Source organism: Stegostoma tigrinum, chromosome 8, assembly GCF_030684315.1.
Source record: "Stegostoma tigrinum isolate sSteTig4 chromosome 8, sSteTig4.hap1, whole genome shotgun sequence".
Classification (NCBI taxonomy): domain Eukaryota; kingdom Metazoa; phylum Chordata; class Chondrichthyes; order Orectolobiformes; family Stegostomatidae; genus Stegostoma; species Stegostoma tigrinum.
Window position 1 is genome coordinate 23997453 of NC_081361.1, and position 17772 is coordinate 24015224.

Here is a 17772-nt window from a genome sequence, read left to right on the forward strand (position 1 = left end):
TGCAGACAACACATTTTCATGACTAGCAATCGGTAACAACTAGTTTCTCCTTTGAAGCGATACTCATCGAGAGATAAATAAGAGATAATGTAGACAGGAGAATTCCATTGTTTTGTTTTGAATTGTTGTGATAATGGGATTTTATGGTCATCCGAGATGACCATTTTTCCCTGCTGATATCACATTCAGCGAAGACCAGAAGAAACTTGATGCTGCAGTCAAAGAGTAGGCACAAAAATGTGGCCAATTTGGTTTTGGTTTTGTCAAGTATTGGAGCCATTGCCAACCGCAACATACAAACATTAATTCAATAGATTTACCCCCATATGAGCATCATATCTCCAATTTTCCTGTCTTTGAAATTTGTACCAAAATCCAATTTCTATCAAAGTACTGCTCGGTATAAATTGATTTCAGATTACCTCAAAACTCTTCTCACAAACAAGAGTGATACCACGAAGGTATTGCTCCTTTCTCTCTGCTTCAGCTAGTGTTCGTTCTAATTGCACTGACGAGAGAGAAAAACAAATAAGTGATGCGCACTTGAAACTGCAGAGTTAAAAGTCTACAATGTTCACTTCACGTTGTCTCAACATGAAATGAGGGCCCAGCAGCTATTGTTGATTGTTGTTTGTGCTGTCACAAGTTTCCTTGTTTGTTGGTTTATGACATCACAGTCAAACCATTGTGAACTCACTGGACTCATTGTTTTGTTCAAAAAAAAACTTTCTGAGAAAGAACACAAAACCTGTTTGAGCAATTAACTGCAGTTTTCCAATTCATCTCTGTTTGCATGGGTGTCTTGTGATGAGGGTTTGTTCGTAAAGGTGGGCACCATGTCATGGATGCACTTCCCCATCACCACTGAGTTCCCTTCACAGCCTTCCTGGAAGCATGGCCATGGGGGTGAAGGCACCATGAGGCCAGCCCACATGCGACCAATACGTCCACTAATTTGATTGCTGGTTGGAATGGCTGGTCAGCTGTCAAGAGTGTAGGTGGTCACATCAGTCCTCAAAGTCCCTTCAAAACATTCCTGAGGTTAATCAACCTTTACATTGACCTTTGAATCCTCTAAAGACTCCACCAGCACCATTTGGTTTATAGGCTGAGAATTGAACTGGTTCTGGCACTGTTGTTCATAATCTTTTTAATTCATCCTCCGGTGTCTGGTCTTTGTGGATGTAATTGTAATGTAATTGATTCTGAAAATGAGATCTGGCACTGATGTCTTTTCGTTGGTGTGAACAGAAGACATCATCTTTCTCTTTCCTTGTCGCACATCAATGAACCAATACCATTTAGTACATACTGTGTGATTATCCTACCTTTGTGCCATTTCTTTGTGATTTGGATGAATGATTAAAATGGCACAGGAAAGGAAAACAAGCTACCTGAGCCTGCCAGGGTATTAATCCTTCAGATACCTCAGTAGGCCATCCTAAATGGAATACAGGGAAACTTTGATTTACCTAGCATTGTTCCGCAACTTTGAAGCAGGTCCAAAAACTTCTTACTTTCCAAACTTCATTTGCTGCATTGTTGGAAACATGGCTGACCATTTGCACACAGCAAACCCCAACAAACTGCCAAATGGAAATGACTGAATACTGTTCACTGTTTTTGTGAATATTTTTGGGCTTGTATGTTTTAGCAAGAACCAGGCAGAAATCCACCATTCCTGATTACACAAGGCCACAACATTTAAGCAGAGTAGGCAACCAGTCGCTCAGTTGAATATCCTCTCCAAAAGATGAGAATTTTGAAAGTGCAAAACGTGCTCAGTGCTGGACAGTAATTCCCAGCCATGACTTTGCAATCAGTAGCATTATGAATCGTCAATGTCTGACTCTCGGCTGAGACAGCTGCCACTGTTGCAAAGCTAACAATAACATTTAAAAGAAATCTGGGAGGGGAGATAAATAGAAAGTGTTTAGAGGGACATGGGCCAAATGCTGACAAATTGGACCAGATCAGTTTAGGTTATTTGGTCAGCATGGACAATTGGACCAAAGCGTCAGTTTCTGCGCTGTCCAGCTCTATGATTCCATGAGTACCAGAGACCTTAAACCTCAGAACACATTCCTCCTCACCTCAGTTTTAGGCTAAGCAGTAGGATCTGTCCACTCTGTTCATTTCTTTCGCAATGCTTCCTGCTTTTTTTGGCTTCTTTCTTCTTGATGATAGAACATAGAACACAGAACATTGAAAAGTACAGCACAGTACAGGCCCTTCAGCCCATGATGTTGTGCCATGGAATAATAATCCTCATCCAAAACTAAAATAACCTCACCTACATTCCTCTCAATTCATTGCTGTCCATGTGCATGTCCAGCAGTCGCTTAACTGTCACTAATGATTCTGCTTCCACGACTACCACTTCCAACTCTCTGGGTGAAGAACCTCCCTCTGACATCTCCTCTGTACCTTCCTCCTAACACCTTAAAGCTATGACCTCTCATGGCAGTCAATCCTGCCCTGGGGAAATGTCTCTGGCTATCAACTCTTTCCATGCCTCTCATTACCTTGTACACCTCGATCAGGTCACCTCTCTTCCTCCTTCTCTCCAGAGAGAAAAGTCCCAGCTCAGTCAACCTCCCCTCATAAGACAAGCCCTCCAGTCGAGGTAGCATCCTGGTAAACCTCATTTGCAAAAACCTCTCCAAAGCCTCCACATCATCCCTAAAATAGGGCGACCAGAACTGGGCACAATATTCCAAGTGTGGTCTCACTAGGGTTTTGTAGAACTGCAGCAAAACCTCACAGCTCTTAAAGGCGATCCCTCTGTTAGTGAAAGCCAAAACACCATATGCTTTCTGAACAAACTTATCCACTTGAGTGGCAACTTTGAGGGAGCTATGCACTTGAACACCAAGATCCCGCTGTTCCTCCACACTGCCGAGAAACCTGCCTTAATTCCAATACACAGCAGTTCAGTTCAACCTTCTAAAATGCATCACTTCACATTTATCTAGGTTGAACTTCATCTGCCATTTCTCAGCCCAGCTCTGCATACTGTCAATGTCTCGCTGAAGCCTGCAACAGCCCTTGATTCTATCAATGGCACCTCCAACCTTTGTGTCATCAGCAAACATACGAACCCACCCCTCAACCTCCCCATCCAAGTCATTTATAAAAACTGAAAAGAGCAGAGGCCCGAGAACAGAGCCCTGCGGGACACCACTCAGCACTGACCTCCAGGCAGAATACTGATCTGCAACCACTCTCTGCCTCCTGTCAGCCAACCAATTCTGAATCCAGACAGCCAAATCACCCTGTATCCCATACCCGCTGAATTTATGAATGAGCCCGCCGTGGGGAACATTATCAAATGCCTTGCTGAAGTCCGTGTACACCACATCCACTGCTCAACACTCGTCTACCTGTCTCCTGACCTCCTCAAAGAACTCACTAAGATTTGTAAGGCATGACCTGCCCCTCACAAAGCCAAGCTGACTCCCTTTAATCCCGCTTTGCTTTTCCAAATAGTCATAAATCCTATGCCTCAGAATTCTTTCCAAAACCTTGCTGACCACAGACGCAAGACTGACTGCTCTGTAATTTCCAGTGATTTCCCTATTCCCTTTCTTGAAAAGAGGAACAACATTTGCCTCCCTCCAATCTTCCAGTACGAGTCCAGTGGAGAGCGAGGAAGCAAAGATCTTCACCAGCGGCTTAGCAACCTCCTTTCTCGCTTCCCGGCGCAACCGAGGATAACTAACAATGGCTACTTTTCACTGCTGTAATGCAACAATGTTGCTATCATTCAGTCGATTAGGGTTGCTGTTTTGAAACAGTGTTATGAAAATTGAATTATTTCCTCAAGTTGACTAAGATGATGTACCGATAAAATCTAAAAGATAAAAGAAAAACCAAATTGTGTCAAACTTAAACTTGAAAATTGACAGACCGCTGTCAAATTTAATACTGCAATTTATGTCAATTGCAGTCTTCAGAGTGACTACATCCGTCCATTATTCATTTGCCCCTTCAATATCTACTTGGCCTTCCTTAGAAAACTTAAAACTTTCAAAGCCATTGATCAGCCCAGGACCATAGCCATCAGACATTTCATTTCACGCAAAATAAACTCAACAAAGCTTTTACCTATAACGATAAAACACCTCGTGCATCTTGAATGGAATTCCTCAGCAGCTTACCAGTTCTTTAGTACTTTATTGGCTGTGGTTACTGCTGGAAGGTAGGAAAGGCACTGAATAATGTGCACACAGCAAGCTTTCATTTCCCACAAGGTGGTAATGAATAGCTCATCCATTTTGGCAATACTGCTTGAAGGATAATATTGGCCGATGTATGAGGGAGATCTCCACTATTTTGAATGAATCCTTGGGATAATGGGATCTTAAAGCCATCCGAGATTAACATTTTTCCCTGATATCAACGTCTCTGGAAAAGGCCAGCTCCCTCTTGACAAGCTTTGTTTCAACACAAAAAAAGCAGCTGTTTGGCTCAACGGTGAACATACTACATCTCTACGGAATGAAGGAAGTCCTGTCGCTGGATTGTTTCCTTGGGACAGTGTCAAGGGATCTTTACTTTCAACTTCTTTTTAGTTTAAAGAGAAGACACATAAAAAGAAGTTACATTTAAATTTGACTGTGACAACAGTTGGAACCATTGCCAACTGCAATATTCAGACAAAAATTCATGAAAGGTATCCCCACATGAACATTCATATTTCCAAATCTCCTGCTTTTGAAATATGGACTAAAATCCAAGTGCTTTGTAAAATCTACAAATTGATCTGAAATTACCTGAAAACAATTCTTTTTAGCGATAGTGACACCACAAAGGTATTGAATCTTTCTCCCTGCTTCAGCTAGTGCTGGTTCTTTTGACACCAACGAGGGAGAGAAAAAAAATAATGTGATGCACAATTGAAAGTGCAGAACTAAAAGTTTACAATGTTCACTTCAGATTGTCTCAGCATAAAATAAGGACACACGGCAGCTATTCCTTCTGGATCGCAACGTTGACAAAACAGTTTCCATGGTTCCTGATTCATACTGATATAGGCCATTGTGAGATTATTGGACTCATTACTGTCAAATAAACACCTTGTGTGAGTGGGCACAAAATATGCTCAAGCAGTTTGACACGTCCTCATTGTTTACATGTTTCCCATGTAGTTAGGGTCTGTTTGCAAAATTAGGCATCGTTACATGGATGCAGTTCTCCACCTCCCTCAACATCTTTTCTGCAATCTTGCCAGTGGAGGTGAAAGTGCCAGGAGGTCTGTCTACATGTGATCAAAATGCCCATTAATTGTTTTTGTGGTCGGACAGGCTGGTCAGCTTTCACACTTTATGTCCATTACAACCCCTGCCATCACTTGCGCAGCAAAAGGTCTGCCCATCTGAGTATTTCCTCATCCATTCTGGATTTTATCCAACCGCATCTCCCCTCACTCTTCCATTGCTGAGTCCTGGCCCCAGGGTGACCTTCAACTTACCTGCCGCTGTCCTGCCTGTATCATAGAATATCTTCTTCTGGATTGACCCCAGTGCCAGAAGTGGGAACATTTCCTGGTCATACTGATGTGACCAAATAGTGGACTGCTATTGTATTCACTGACACGTCAGTAAGACCAGTTTTTCTGCCGAATGCTGTTGAAGAGTGCCTTATTTTTTGATAGATATTGAGTCATGCAGGGGTGAGCTTCCCAAGAGAGGTACAACTGATCCCTGATGGAGGGGTTTTTGCACCCCACCCTTACAATCTAGCTCCATGCTTTAGTAGACATAATTTCCCATACTCCCTTAATTTTTGATTCAATCCCAAAATCCAGTTGAAGTGAGCGAGTGGAACCAAAATACGTGAACATATTACATCTAAACTAGAATAGCTCATGAGTTTGCGTGGCTCATGTTGTCCTCTGTTTCTGAAAAATTGTATTTACTCATTTGTTGCTCAGAAAAGAAATTTTGCTGAGCATTGTCTTTCCATAGGGTGTGAATGTATCGGACAAATACAGTTTTAATTCCAAATCATACCCTTTGGTGTGAGCCAATGTTTGCCACTTGCCTTAAAATTAAAATCTGAAATGACTACGGCTGCTGAAAATCTGAAGCAATAACAAAAATTACTGGAAATACTCAAAAGGTGTGAGAGCATTTTTGGAGAAAAAGCCAACTTTGTTCTTCGGGTGCAGTGATCCTTCTTCAGAGATTTAAAAATACGTTAGTTCTAAACAAATGGTTTCCTTTGACTTCATTCAGGAAGCCTGGTGAATATTTCTTTTATCCTGGATAATACGACAATAGAAAAGCAATTGGTCATCATGGTAATTGGATCAACACATTCATATTATATTCGTGATGCAACTGATAAAATATTAGGACTCGATTATCAATGTACTACTCTCGTCACAGTCACAACAATACTTACTTGTTATTTCCTGCATGTTAACCAACTGTCTCTTCATAATGATACATTACCTTCAGTTCCAGAGCCCTTATCTTATCTGAGAAAGTAGGAACTGCCGAACTGGAGAATCTGAGATGACAAGGTGTAGAGCTGGGTGCACACAGCAGGCCAAGCTGCAGCAGAGGAGCAGGATAGCTGATGTATCGGGTCTGGACACGTCTTCATTCCTGGACTCAGGGAGACCTTGGACTTACTTGCAGGTGTCCTGCCTACATTATGGAACATCTTCTTCTGGATTGATCATGTTGATTTAATCAGAAGATAACATTGTTTTAAAAGTGCACAGCTGTCACATATTTAATGAAGGAACATTCTTGAGCACTTTTCCAAGTGATTGATGTCATGCTAAATTACCTGGGTTCTGTAATTCCACTCCTCCTTCTTTCTTAAATAGCAGTGCTGCATCTGGTAATTTTCACTCCACTCTGACTTTTCCAGAATCCAGGGTATTTTGACAAAGCAGAAACCATGACATCCATTATGTCTGAAGCTGGGCTCCAGTGATATTCCGTATTTTTGGAAGGACAGACAAGAAGAAGGAGGTGGGTTAGCATTGCTAGTGACAGAGTAAAAGCAATATGGTGATGAAAATGGATCTTAGTTCTGGGGAAATGGATTCTGAGCACAGTTTAGAAACGCCAAGGGACAGAAATTGACAGTGGTTGATGTTCATACACCACACAAAACTCTTGTGGTAATTTTAGCAGAAGGCACAAAACAGGAAATTGAAGATTCCATCAGAAAGGGAGACCACTAATTATGATGAAAAGTCACTGACTTCAAGAGTCAGGTGACTTCAGTCTGCATAACGATTGGGCAAAACAGATCAGTTATCATTCCACAGAGGTTGAATTCCTGAAGAACTTTTTAAAAAAAATCATTCAAGAGATGAGTGCATTACTGGCGATGCTTGCATTTATTACTCATTTCGAAATATCCAGAGGGCAGTGAAGAGTTAACCAAATTGCTGTGGGTCTGGAGTTACATGTCAGCAAGGCTGGTGGGTGCTGCCTCCCCTGCTGAGTGTTTCAACCTTTTAAAGCATTTTTGTTTGTGCCACACATGTTCCTCTCATTGGCCCATTTCTTGTGGAGATGGAAACACTCACACTGTTCACCTCCACACGTTGACCACAGGACTCTGACTGTACAAATCTCACGAGCTGCGTGAAAGCTGACAAAAAGCTGTGCACGCAGTATCTTGTCAGAGAGAAAGCAAAATGTTTTGTACTAAAAAGTCACAAACAGGTACAGTTTCATAATACCACACTTGCCAAGTTGACTTGGTTCAAATGCTGGAGCCCACTATCCAGTGACTCTTCACCAGAAGTGTCTGAAAGAACTGAAGGAACACTGCTTTGATACAGGCACCTTCATTTAAATGTTCTGTTAAACCTCTCAGCTAGATGTTAAAATAACACCATTTGGAGAACAGCATGAGGCTTTTCCAGTGTCTGGGTGAGCATGCAATAACAGATGGTCATCATCACATTGACGTTTGTGAAATGAAGCTGCTGTAACATCGCTCTTGAATCTAGCGATGTAACAGTCATTCCACTTGAAAATAATTTATTTTATGTCGCCTTCAGAGTTACTTTCACAGAAAGATCTGTGTCAATACAACGCAGATCTCATCACAATCTGAGTGATGTGGGCTATGCTTTTGACAAGTGGTAGGGTCACTTTCTGACTAACAAGCAGCGAGCTGCCATTTAAATGCTTTTTCATTTGTGAAATAACCTCTTCTCCCACAACTCACCTCATCAATGTTCAGCTTCCCATTTACCAAACGTGCCAGTCAAGGCAAATTTTGAGAAAATGTGATTTGAAAATCACAGCAGATACCTGGCGACTTCAGCTCACCACTTGCTTGAAATGGTATCCACTGGGCACAAACATCTCAAGGCAATCTCCATGGGCATCTGCCACATGGGCCCCTCATCCAGAGATATCGGTATCAAATATGTGCCAGCCTCTAAAGGCCTTCATGACTTTTCTTTGATTCAATGACAGGACGTCTTTGCACTTCATTGGCATGCCTTGTGTTTCACAAGTAACTATCACTGTAATACTGCAGTGATGAAACTGTGTGCATGGGGTCAGCCGTCCACCTCATGGACTGGACCAGGCTGAATCACTGAGATCGTCACTCACTGTCATACCACTCACTCACTCTTAAGTTACCTAGATACTCACAGCATCTCTGCCTCAGCTTCCCCTTTGTATTTTGCCAACTGAGCTAGACATTCCAGTCTTATACTAACTCTGTCTTGTCTTGCTGTTTAGAATGGGCACAAAGATAAGAAGCTGGTCAAGGATGTCCACAGCCCCCAATCAACTCATGGGTGATAGAGTCATAGAGTCAAACAGAATGGAAATATCCTTTGGTCTATCCAGTCCATGCTCACCATAATCCCAAACTAACATAGTCCCACCTGCGTAAATTTGGCCCATAAACCTTCAGACATTACTCACTTTTGTACCTATCTAAATGTCGTTGACTTGATTTGCTTTATTATTGTACATGCACTTTGTTACAGTGAAAAATTGTGTTTTGCATGCAGTTCAGAAATAACATACCATACAAAGTGCATGAGGGTAAAAGACAGAAATAAGAAAACAATGTTATGGCTGGATAGAAAGTGCGCAGAGAATGTGACCCATAATAAAATTAAAACTTGAGCGGACCATTAAGAAGTCTAATCCCGCAGCGAAGCTGTTCTTGAATCCATTCATGCGTGCAAAGAGACTTAGTGGTCTTCTGCCTGATGCAGGAGGATGCTGGAAGAGTGTATAAGCAGGGTGGAAAGTGTGTTTGATTATGTTGGTAGCCCTCCCAAGGCAACAGGATATAAGGATGGAGTCAATGGATGGAAGGGTGATTTTGTGACGGACTGAGGTACGTTCATGACTCTCTTTAGTTTCTTGCACTCTTGGGAACTGCAGTTGCCAAACTATGCTGTGATGCAACCCGGATAGAATGCTTTATTTCATACATCTGTAAAAACTGGTGGTCATGCCAAATTTCCAAGGCATTCTGACAAGTAGAGAGTTTGTTGTGCTTTCTTGACCATTATGTTGACTTGGGAGGACAAGGTCGGACTGTTGGTGATCATTTTAATGCCTTTTTATATTGTAAATGTACCCCATTCACCACTTCCTCTGGAAGTTCATTCCCACACACAAACCATTCTTTTTTTTTGTGAAAATTGCCCCTCGCGCCCTTTTAAATCTCTCTCATTACACCTTTAAAAAATGCCCCATCATCTTGAAATCCTCCAGCCTGCAGAAAAGACACGATACCTGCCATTCACTTTATCCATATCTCTCATGATTTTATAAACCTCGAGAAGGTCACCTCTCAACTTCTTATGCTCCAGTGAAAAAAGCACCAGCCGATCCAGCATCTCCTTGTGACCAAAACTCTCGAGGTCACTGATGGGACGTGGCTTTCAGTCATGAGAACCAGCACAGTAAGTGAAGGACAGCCATTGTTCCCAATCCTAGAGCTTGGAAACAGCGAGTTAGCACTTGGGCACTCACTGTCAGTCATGAAAAGTAAGGACCTGAACGCCAGGCAGGTCATCTTGAGTCTTTCTCCCATATCATGGGAGGGTTTCCATTGTTCTGACAGATAAATATGAAGAGAGTTGCAAATGTGTGGCAAGCCTTTTCCTGTTGGTGAAGGTGGAAAGGCATCCCAAGCAAATGAATAGGCAGCACAGAGGGCATTGCAGGGCTTGTGTTTGGGGATTGGGTAGGGAGGGGTGACAGCAAATGAGAGATGATATGACAGGCAATAGAGGCTTTGGTGAAGCATGAGCCTTGGTGGGAGCTGGGTTCAATAGCAGAGATAGACAGTTCTTTTTGATTCACTGGCGGCATGTTGCTAACAGGCCAGTATTTATCAGCGCTCCCTAGTTGTCCTTGAGAAGTTTGTGCTGGGCTAACACTTAAACCACACCAGTTTCATGTGCAGTCGGTTGACACACAATGTCCAAAGGGAGGGACTTTCAGGAGTTTGCCTCAACGTCAGTGAACGAATGGCTATATATTTCCAAGGCACGATGATGAGTGGCTTGAAAGGGAAGTTGTAGACCTTGGTGTTCCCATCTAACTCTGCCCTTGGCCTTCTAGAAGCAGGTGGCCATGAGTTTGGAAAGTGCAGTATATGAATCCTTGGTGAATTTCTGCACCACACATTGTAACTGGCACAGACTGCTGATACTGAACATTGATGTTGCAGGGAATGGATTCTTGTGGATGTGGTGCTATTCAAGCCGTTGACTTCGTCCTGCATGGTGTCCAGCTTCTTGAGTCTTTTTGGAGTTGCAACATTTCAAGCTATGTAGTATATTCCGTTACACCCCTGACTTGTGCCTTTTTAATGATGGACATGTTTGGAGGAATCAGGAGGTGAGTTACTAGTGGCAATATTCCTTGCATCTAACCTGCTCCTGTTGCCAATGTGATAACTAGGTGGAGAGCTGGATGAACACAGCAGGCCTAGCAGCATCAGAGGAGCAGGAAAGCTAATGTTTCGAGTCTAGATCCTTGGGCTGAAATGTCAGCTTACCTGCTACTCTGATGCAGATTAGTCTGCCGCATTCATCCAGCTCTGCGTCATGGCATCTCAGATTCTCCAGCATCTGTAGTTCCCACTATCTCTTGTAGCCACTGTGTTTATGTGATGCATCCAGTTGAGTTTCTGGTCAATGGGAAGCCGCAGGATGTTTACAGTTGAGAAATCAGTGATGGTAACACCACTAAATTGGCAATTATCAATAGTGGCATTTAGATTGTCTTTTATTCTAGATAGTCATCAGCCGGCATTTGTGTGGCGCAAATGTTACTTGCTACGTGTCAGCCCAGGCCTGGGTAGTGTCTCGATCATTTCAACTTGGACTACTTCAGCACCAGAGAAGTCACAAATGGTGCTGAACATTGTGCAATCATTGCCAAACATCTCCATTTCTGAACTTATGATGGAGGGAAAGTCATTGATGAAGTGGCTGAAGATTTTTCATCCCAGGACACTGCATTGAGGATCTCCTTTGGAAATGACCTGGAGCTTCGATGATTTACTTCCAACAATCACAACCATCTTCTTACGTGGCAAGTGTGACTCCAACCAGCAGAGAGTTTGCCCATGATACCTATTGACTCCAGCTTTGCTGCGGCCCATTGATGCCGCACTGTTGAATGCGACCTTGATGTCCAGGGCTGTCACTCTCACCTCATCTCTGAAATTCAGCTCTGTGAAATGTCAGAAAGCACATGATAGCACTTACTCTGGTGGATGCAGGTGCATTGACCTTCTTCCTCCTTTGCTGAGCATTCCCCACAAGCAAACTTCTACTGGGCTGGCATGACTTTGCCTGGGGAAGAAGTCCTGCCTCTGCGCCATCTCATCCAATGAGACCTCCAGCTGCTTGCCCAAAAAGTGGGCACTCATTTTCCCCGGTCTGCTATGTCCAGGGCAAATGTCAGGAGCTGAACAAGGCAGCTTCAGATTGACAGCAGATGCCCGGATGCACAATGGGCTTTAAAAGATGATGCAGTGTCCAGAGATGCCAATCACTTCCAGGATATCCAGTGGCAAGTTGTTCTGGCAAAGGTGTATGGTATGATGGACACAGAGTTGGCCCTGAGGGATGGGGTAGTCACTTAGTGAAGAAAGTTTAAGTTATGTCAAGAAAACCTGCCAGGCCTCATGCTCGAGAAATCTGCAAAAAACTTGATGATACGGGGACTTAGGTAAATCAAAAACTGTAATTATTTCAATCACTCATAGAAAAATGTGATATTTGTGGCACCTTTCAAAACTCTTGCTTCAGTAATTGTGCTGCATGATTGCAAATTTATTCATGTTACTCTGTTTTTTAACAGAGGGGAAGAGAAGCAGTTAATAGCAAGTCCATCAATTAAATACCATTTCGAATCATTGATTCTGAGAAATTTAAGGAAGAAAAGGAAACCACTTGGTCCATTGTGTTTGTGCCAGCTGTAAATAAAATCCCTCCAGTCTAATGCCACTTTTGCATACTTATTCCATTGCCTTGGAGGCAAAACTATTTGTATCCACCACGGGGGAGAGATTGGCTGAGCTTTCAGACAAATGAGCTGATCGAAGAGAACCATCAGGCGTTATTAAGAGTAAATCATGTCTGGTTAATCTAATTCCAAAATAATCTATTCTATTCCTAATCCAGTGCGATGTTTTGAGACAGTCGCAGATCAAACAAACTTGGAACAGGAATGGGTCATTCAGCAGCTTGAGCCTGCTCTGCCATTCATCACGAACATTGTTGATGCATTGTTTGCTATTTCATTCTATGATCTGGAAGCCAGCAATGCCACATCCTTCATTGTATAAACAGGCAAATCAGGGGGACAAGGGGAATAATGCTTTCTTAGATTAGAAATGATTCATACAGAAACTACAAAACTGAACAACTGTCCAACTGACTTCTGTTCGCCGATGGTCAGATTTAACCTTGTTCACACTTGTAAATCAGAGTATATCTGCCAAGCGATTTAAAAGACCCTCAGCTGGTCGAGTGAGTACAAAGTCCAACCTTCCTGTAACATTCTTCCCACCCACACACCCACACGCACATAAACACACACACATGCACACAGACACACAGACACACACACACACACATGCACACACACGCACACGCACACACACACACACACACACACGCACACATGCACACATGCACACACACACACAATTAATCCTTCTGAACGTATTACTGTTTCTCTGTTTAAAAACAGAGAAGCACTTTTAAACTAATCTGTTTTATCCTCATGTAAAAGTACTACATGATTATAATTCACAACTGATTGGTGGTTCAGTCATCAATCACTGTTTTAGTTCTTCTCAATCGAGACACAGATGAATCGCAAAGCAACTTTGCTCAACAAGCAGGATGTTAGAAAATGACATAAAACAGTTGACAGATTTATGATTGTTGTGAAATAATTGCTGCTTGTACGAATAAAAATGACCACAGTGGGTCAGAAATAGAATCATTGACTTATCTGAGTCGTTGTCAGTGACTTCAGATAATCAGAAAGTTTGTGTATTTTTGGCTTTGTTAGCCTTGACTACAAACTAAATTTCACACTCTGAGCAACTCACCGCTTCAGTGGGCGCTTTTGTTCCATATTATAATTCCTCATTTTTTAATGCCACATTCCTTGACTGCCCTCTTTGAAGGCACAGGGACATAACTGAAGCATTTTGTCACATATATTGTGGATGCTGTAAGAATGAAAGAAAAACAAAAAGGAGCTGGAAAACCTCAACAATCTGAAGGGAAGTTGAGTTAACGTTTCAGGGTGATGGACTTAACCTGATCAGAAATGGTTTCCTCTTCATAGATGATGTGTTGTCCAGTTGAGGTTTTCAATGGCCCTCTTGTTCTTGCATTGTCAACTCCTGCTCTTTCAATGGCTGAGGGATGCAACTGGGCAGCAATGTTCCATCAACGCCACCGTAGTGCAATGGTCACCTTCAATTTGGTACAACATCAAGGGATTAAGATTGAGGGTGAAGAAGGGAAAATGCCAGATAAATGTCAGGTGCCACATTGTAGCAGATCCCCACCATAGTCCTGCCAAGGGTGATGTCTCCCATCATAGGAAACGGTTGCAGCCTGCTATTTGAATAAAGAATGAATGATTGAAGGGCAATTTTCCCATATCCTTGCCATTTGGCAAGCATTGGAAAAATCACAAGTCCACTCTAATGCCATGTCGGGTGGCCTCTAGCTGTTCTCAGGTTGCAGGGTGCAGTGAGCAGTGTAGTGAAAAGGAAATTACTTGCTCGACAGCCCAACACTGCAACTCAATGGCACCACACCCTCTCTCCCACCATATCTGGCTCTGTTCTTGGGGCCTTGTCTGCCCGGCTCACATGTATTTCTTGCTCCCTCAGCAGTGACCACCTGCCTCAGAAGCACTGCTTCAGTTCTGGAGAAGCTGGCCCTCTGATGGGTTTGCAATATACTATGCACTGAAACACAGCAGAGTAATTAAATGCCCATAAGCATCGTAAAACCAAATTAGTAACCTTCAACTATTACTAAACACATTAATCCAGGAACAGCTGTATGAGAAATTCTGAAGACAGCTGGGTAAAGATCTACACATTGACATTTTTGTGCAGCTTTGCTTAATTTCTACAATGTACAAGTAGAAATTATCTGAGATTTCTTGCAATCAACTAACCACCAAATTAGCGTAGCAGCCTGTCAGTCATGACTCAGAAATTCCCAAAAATATCAGCTTATTGCAAATTTGACCCGGAATACTGTCATATTATTCATCCAGAACTTTGTGGACTTTAATTTTTGTACATGACAAATGAATAGCATGTTGACGCTCAAATCTTTTTGACTCATAATGGGGTCAGGGGGGGATTTATCAATCAGTTTAATACTTCCTTCACTCTTCAGGACGAGTGAAAGAGAAAACACAAACCAATTCCTGTGCAAACATGAGGGAACCCATCTTCTGGTAAGATTTCTCCCCTAAGGGAAGATGTCAGAAAGAGGTAAGGAAAGATTTGTGAAGCCGAAAACATTTTATAAAAGAAATGTGTTCTCAGATGAAAAGAAAGATGAGGGATGGAGTTCGATTGAGTATCATGTGGTAGAAACTTCATTGTTGCTGGCTTCAAATCCTGGAACTCCCTAGTTATGAGCATATTGAGCAGACTATCACAAGATGAACTGTTGCAGTTCAAGAAGGCAAATTACCACCATCTTCTTCAGAGCAAGTAGCTATGGCTACGAACTGCTGCTTTTTGCCAGTGGTGATCATGTTTGAAATGAATTTTTCAAAAAGAATCAAAGGCAACAACAAGAATGTACGTGAATAGACATTGCCCCTTTGCTCTCCTTAACCTGAATTCTTTGCAACGGATCAAAGTTAATGTTAGTGGGAATGGAATTCTTGATGCCTCTCTGTCCCCCACCTGTCAGGATGGAAGGGTTGCAGGAAGGCCTACAAAAAATAAGAATATAAACCTGACCCCAATTCACCTTGAAGACTTTAATTTCCAATGTTAAAGTTGATGGGTTTGGGATGGAGAGATTGTGGTTGGTGGTGGTCTGGTGTACTATTAATACAGTTAAACATTGTTATAAATTTTCACAAACTTTATCAGATTATAAAGGTCCAATTTTCATTGTGTGGAAGTCAATGAGTTTTGAGTTGATTAAATAACTGCTGCTGTCTTAATTTGACCTTTGAAGAGGAGGATGTGGTTGAAGTGATCCGACAGCAGGTGAAATAGAGGGTGACAAACAGTCAGGCCATTTTAACAGGGAGTGTCTCCAATCAGGTGACAAGAACAGAACAAACAGGAAACATGTGACACTGTCCTGGGAAACACATTTGAATTGCATCCGGCTAATTCTTCACACTATGATATTACAATGGGCAATCTATTTGCCGCTCAGCTGCAGATGTTGGGATTACACCAAGGTGTCCTGTTCAGAAAAGTAAGTGCAAAAGCATCTGGTGGCCGAGGTATTGAATCATTCCATGAGGTTGCAGGTTTATATGATTGTGTTGAATGATCATGTTGATCTGACACGAGCTTTTAGTGCCTGGGGGTTCCAATGAAACTCAATGAAGCCTGGTATTGGGATTATGAACACAAGATGTATTGTTCCGGTAAATCTGTGCTTCCTGATATGTGGCACTGATAAGAAACATTGATGTTTCATCTTCTTTGCAGGAATTAGAGTTTGAGGAACTGTGGAAGAATTGATTTATTTTAGGTTTTGGGGGCTATATGAAATATTTTCTTTAAAGAGGCCATTGAAAGGTGGCTATGGACTTTGGAGTTTATTTTTCAATATGATTTCCAAAAAGGAAAGAGTTGGGGGATGAGAAGCTGTGTAGAAGCCCTGTCCAGCTCATCTCTCCTATTTTTGAACATAGCGATCTTGTTGAGTTCAGAGACATATTTGTTCTTCTGAAAAAGTAATTGCAAAATCTTCTCAAATTGTTCTTCAGCTAGCTGTGTCTGCTAAGACTCCAGAGACAACTGTATGTGAATACTGAAGGGAATGGGAATTTGAGGAAACACAGGAAGCTGGGAAAAGGAGGAACAGTGGTTCTGGTAGTGATGGGAGTTGCACAGTAGACAGTGATGATCTAAGTTCAGTGAAGAAGATGAAGAAACAGTTTGGTAGAGCGAGGTAATTATACAGAAAGGAAATCACTTGTGGGAGTGACATACTGACCTCAAGACTATTGTTTGAAATAAAAAGGAAGAAATAATTAGAAACAAAAATGGAAATTGTTGGACAAACTCAGCAAGACTGTCAGCATCAGTGGAAAGAAAGCTGAGTCAACATTTTGGGTCCAGTCTCTCCACTGATGCTGCCAGACCTGCTGGCATTCACTCGTTACTTCCATTTTTGTTAAAGATTTTCAACATCCTTCATTTTTTTCTTTTAGTTCAGAAATAACAGAGCTTGTCAAAAAGCTAAACTGGTAATCATGGGAGATGTGTTGATGTGGCCTGGGTGGAGTTTATGGCAGGTTGTTTAAAATGAGTTTTTCAAACAGCACATTCTGGAGCTAACCAGAGAGCAGGCTGCTCTAATCTATGAGATCTGCAATGACATGGGATGAATTAATAATCACAGCAAAGGTGTCTCTATGTAGCAGTAATCATAGCGTGAGAGAATTTGACATTCCGTTTGAGGGATGGAGTAGTGGGTGCAAGTCTAGTATTATAAACGTAAATAAGAGCAGTTATGAAGGGATAAAAAAAAGCTCATTAAGTGAACTGCCAAATTACATTAAGGAATAGGTGAATAGAGATGCAGTATCTGATATTAAAGGTCATATTTCAGATTACCCAGAATAGATCCATTTTAAAAAAGAGGAGGACTCATCATCGCTGGAAATCTAAAGAGATAAAAGATGAAATTTAGCTTAAAGGAAAGGCATTGAATCGTACAATGTTGGGTTGCATCTCAGAACATTATACAGATCTATTGGAATCGCAAAGATGGACTAAAAGATAATGATGAGCGAAATATTAACGGTGGAAGTTAATGGAAATACAAAACAGACGCAAATTTCTATAAATATTTAAAAAGGAACAGGTCTAAAAGAGTTTCTATTGATCCTGTAAGAAGTGAGTCTGGAGGTTAATGCTGGAAAAGAAGGAGATGACAGATTGAGGATGCAGACGATACAAGGGTCATCAACCATCACTGACCCCCCCACCAAAAAAAACAATAAGCCTGGAAATGGAAGGCACGGAGGAACCAATTCTAAAGAAGGGCCA